Source organism: Tasmannia lanceolata, unplaced genomic scaffold, assembly GCF_043159265.1.
Source record: "Tasmannia lanceolata isolate RefF3 unplaced genomic scaffold, GAP_Taslan_0.1 ptg000080l, whole genome shotgun sequence".
NCBI lineage: Eukaryota > Viridiplantae > Streptophyta > Magnoliopsida > Canellales > Winteraceae > Tasmannia > Tasmannia lanceolata.
The window spans coordinates 62,501-67,500 of NW_027518757.1; positions in this window are offsets into that span (position 1 = coordinate 62,501).

Consider the following 5,000-nt stretch of genomic DNA (forward strand, 5'->3'; position numbering starts at 1 on the left):
AAAACCAATCAACGGACAGAGGTCATGCGTCATGGGGGGGATCTAGCAAGGCCATGGGGAAGGTCATGGAGGACCTTGGAAGCAAGCGCAAGACGAGAGCGAATCGAACAAGGGGCCAGGACGGGGCCTTGTGCCCATGGTCTTCGCAAGACAGCGTCCAAGGCACCCGAAAGCCCAAGGGAACCCAAACCCGGCCGACACTTGCAATCGCACATGCTCTCTGCAACACACCATCAATGCCGCCCAACGGGGCCAGCACGAGCAGTCCTCCGCGGTCCCCTGGCCCTGCGCACGTTTGTCTTCGAAACCGAGCATCAATGCCACAGAAAGTGCCGGGGCGCCAGCTGGAGCCATCATCCGCGTTGCCATGGCTCGCTTGGCCTTGGCTTGCCAGGCCCCGACACGAGCAATCGCGCATTTTCTTTGCAACCGACCATCAATGCCGCCCAACGGGGCCAGCACGAGCAGTCATCCGCGGTCCCCTGGCCCTGCGCACGTTTGTCTTTGAAACCGAGCATCAATGCCACAGAAAGTGCCGGGGCGCCAGCTGGAGCCATCATCCGACGTGCCATGGCTCTGGTCCCATGGTCTTCGCAACCGAGCATTCGTGACACCCGCGGGGCCAGGACACCAACCCTTCCGACACGAGCATTCGCGCATGTTCTTTGGCCACACAACGGCGCCAGCACGAGCAAAATCATCCGCGGTGCGGTGGCCTTGCACGGCCTTTTGTCTTTGGAACCAACCATCAGTGCCACGGGAAGTGCCGGAGTCCCGGCATCCGCGGTGCCAAGTCATTGCGCCCTTGGTCTCTGCAGCGGGGCATGCCGGGCACTCCCAACCATTGCAAGCAAGCAAGCAAGCAAGAAAGAAAGTAAGTAAGTAAGTAAGTATTACATATAGGGGCGGGACATGCGGGGAGATCTGCGAAACGTGCATTACGGGGCACACGCGTACCTACCGGGGCATACCGACCCCTATTGGGGCACACGTGTGCATATCGGGGCATACCGGGCCTATCGGGGCACACGCCGCAAGGCTCGTGCCCAAAGCTAGTGCGCAAGGCTTGTGTGCAAGGCTACTGCGATGGGCCAGTGCCCAAGGCTTGTGAGCAAGGCTTGTATGCATGGCTTGTGTGCAAGGCTAGCGTCCAAGGCTTGTGCGCATGGCTTGTGCGCAAGGCTTGTGTCCAAGGCTTTTGTGCAAGGCTCGTGCGCAAGGCTAGTGTGCAAGGCTTGTGCGCATTGGCAGGTAGCCCACCAGCATGCACGATCCAAATGCCACTCACGCGACAACACGGTGCCAAGCCGGGCATGGTGTGCACTCAAAACCAATCAACGGACAGAGGTCATGCGTCATGGGGGGGATCTAGCAAGGCCATGGGGAAGGTCATGGAGGACCTTGGAAGCAAGCGCAAGACGAGAGCGAATCGAACAAGGGGCCAGGACGGGGCCTTGTGCCCATGGTCTTCGCAAGACAGCGTCCAAGGCACCCGAAAGCCCAAGGGAACCCAAACCCGGCCGACACTTGCAATCGCACATGCTCTCTGCAACACACCATCAATGCCGCCCAACGGGGCCAGCACGAGCAGTCCTCCGCGGTCCCCTGGCCCTGCGCACGTTTGTCTTCGAAACCGAGCATCAATGCCACAGAAATTGCCGGGGCGCCAGCTGGAGCCATCATCCGCGTTGCCATGGCTCGCTTGGCCTTGGCTTGCCAGGCCCCGACACGAGCAATCGCGCATTTTCTTTGCAACCGACCATCAATGCCGCCCAACGGGGCCAGCACGAGCAGTCATCCGCGGTCCCCTGGCCCTGCGCACGTTTGTCTTTGAAACCGAGCATCAATGCCACAGAAAGTGCCGGGGCGCCAGCTGGAGCCATCATCCGACGTGCCATGGCTCTGGTCCCATGGTCTTCGCAACCGAGCATTCGTGACACCCGCGGGGCCAGGACACCAACCCTTCCGACACGAGCATTCGCGCATGTTCTTTGGCCACACAACGGCGCCAGCACGAGCAAAATCATCCGCGGTGTGGTGGCCTTGCACGGCCTTTTGTCTTTGGAACCAACCATCAGTGCCACGGGAAGTGCCGGAGTCCCGGCATCCGCGGTGCCAAGTCATTGCGCCCTTGGTCTCTGCAGCGGGGCATGCCGGGCACTCCCAACCATTGCAAGCAAGCAAGCAAGCAAGAAAGAAAGTAAGTAAGTAAGTAAGTATTACATATAGGGGCGGGACATGCGGGGAGATCTGCGAAACGTGCATTACGGGGCACACGCGTACCTACCGGGGCATACCGACCCCTATTGGGGCACACGTGTGCATATCGGGGCATACCGGGCCTATCGGGGCACACGCGTACATACCGGGGCATACCGAGCCCTACTGGGGCACACGTGCGCATATCGGGGCGTACCAAGCCTATCGGGGCATACGCATGTATCCCAAGGCATACCGAGTCTATCCGGGCATACGCGTTCATACCGGGGCGTAACGGGCCTATCGGGGCATACTTGGGCATATCCGGGCAAAAAATGCCCAAAACTTGCGCAACCTTGGCAACCGTGGTCCATTCCTCTCTATATGCCTAGCCTTGCCAACCGTGGTCCATTCCTCACTATATGCCATGGCCTTGTGCCCATGGTCTTCCCAAGACAGCGTCCAAGGCCCCCGGAAGGCCAAGGGAGCCCAACCCAGCAATGCCCTGCTATGGCAAGCCAAGGCCAAGCATTCCGGTGCCTATCCGGGCAAAAATGCAATTCCTCTCTATATGCCTAGCCTTGGCAACCGTGGTCCATTCCCCACCATATGCCATGGCCTTGTGCCCATGGTCTTCCCAAGACAGTGTCCAAGGCGCCCGGAAGGCCAAGGGAGCCCAACCCAGCAATGCCCTGCTTTGGCAAGCCAAGGCCAAGCATTCCGGTGCCTAACCTTGGCAACCGTGGTCCTTTCCTCACCATATGCCATGGCCTTGTGCCCATGGTCTTCGCAAGACATCGTCCAAGGCGCCCAAAAGGCCAAGGGAGCCCAACCCAGCAATGCCTTGCTAGGACAAGCCAAGGCCAAGCATTCCGGTGCCTATCCGGGCAAAAACGCCCAAAGCATGCCCATTCCTTAGCCTATCCAGGCAAAAACGCCCAAAATCTGCACATTCTAGTGCCTATCCGGGCAAAAACGCCCACCAGCATGCCACCCTCCTATAGGGTTTGCGCAACCAACCAGCCTAACCACCAGTGGCAACCAAAGGTGCTGTTAGCGACGACTTCTGAAGACGCAACGAGACGCGACGTGTTTGCGCCCAGACGCGACGAGACGATGCGGGATCTGCGCCCAAGAATGCCTAGACCCGTCGACTTGATGCGGGATCAGCTCGCCCAAGCATGCCTAGTGTGCAAGGCCTGTGTGCAAGGCTAGTGTCCAAGGCTAGTGTGCAAGGCTCATGTGGAACGCTAGTGCGCAAGGCTAGTCCCCAAGGCTTGTGTGCCAGGCCCGTGTGCAAGGCTAGTGTCCAGGGCTTGTGTGCATTGCTTGAGTGCAAGGCTTGTGTGCATTGCTCGAGTGCATGGCTTGTGTGCAAGGGTTGTGCGCAAGGCTAGTGTGCGGGGCTTGTGCGCATGGCTAATGTGCACGGCTTGTGTGCATGGCTACCGTGCAAGGCTAGTTTGCATGGCTAGGGTGCAAGGCTCGCATGCGAGGCTAGTGTGCAAGGCTGCGTGCAAGGGAAGCGTGCAGGGCGAGTGTGCGAGGCCACTGTGCACGGCGCCAGCACTAGCGAGCCATCATCCGCGTTGCCATGGCTCGCTTGGCCTTGGCTTGCCAGGCCCCGACACGAGCAATCGCGCATTTTCTTTGCAACCGACCATCAATGCCGCCCAACGGGGCCAGCACGAGCAGTCATCCGCGGTCCCCTGGCCCTGCGCACGTTTGTCTTTGAAACCGAGCATCAATGCCACAGAAAGTGCCGGGGCGCCAGCTGGAGCCATCATCCGACGTGCCATGGCTCGCTTGGCCTTGGCTTGCCGGGCCCCGACACGAGCAATCGCGCATTTTCTTTGCAACCGACCATCAATGCCGCCCAACGGGGCCAGCACGAGCAGTCATCCGCGGTCCCCTGGCACTGCGCACGTTTGTCTTTGAAACCGAGCATCATTGCCACAGAAAGTGCCGGGGCGCCAGCTGGAGCCATCATCCGACGTGCCATGGCTCTGGTCCCATGGTCTTCGCAACCGAGCATTCGTGACACCCGCGGGGCCAGGACACCAACCCTTCCGACACGAGCATTCGCGCATGTTCTTTGGCCACACAACGGCGCCAGCACGAGCAAAATCATCCGCGGTGCGGTGGCCTTGCACGGCCTTTTGTCTTTGGAACCAACCATCAGTGCCACGGGAAGTGCCGGAGTCCCGGCATCCGCGGTGCCAAGTCATTGCGCCCTTGGTCTCTGCAGCGGGGCATGCCGGGCACTCCCAACCATTGCAAGCAAGCAAGCAAGCAAGAAAGAAAGTAAGTAAGTAAGTAAGTATTACATATAGGGGCGGGACATGCGGGGAGATCTGCGAAACGTGCATTACGGGGCACACGCGTACCTACCGGGGCATACCGACCCCTATTGGGGCACACGTGTGCATATCGGGGCATACCGGGCCTATCGGGGCACACGCGTACATACCGGGGCATACCGAGCCCTACTGGGGCACACGTGCGCATATCGGGGCGTACCAAGCCTATCGGGGCATACGCATGTATCCCAAGGCATACCGAGTCTATCCGGGCATACGCGTTCATACCGGGGCGTAACGGGCCTATCGGGGCATACTTGGGCATATCCGGGCAAAAAATGCCCAAAACTTGCGCAACCTTGGCAACCGTGGTCCATTCCTCTCTATATGCCTAGCCTTGCCAACCGTGGTCCATTCCTCACTATATGCCATGGCCTTGTGCCCATGGTCTTCCCAAGACAGCGTCCAAGGCCCCCGGAAGGCCAAGGGAGCCCAACCCAG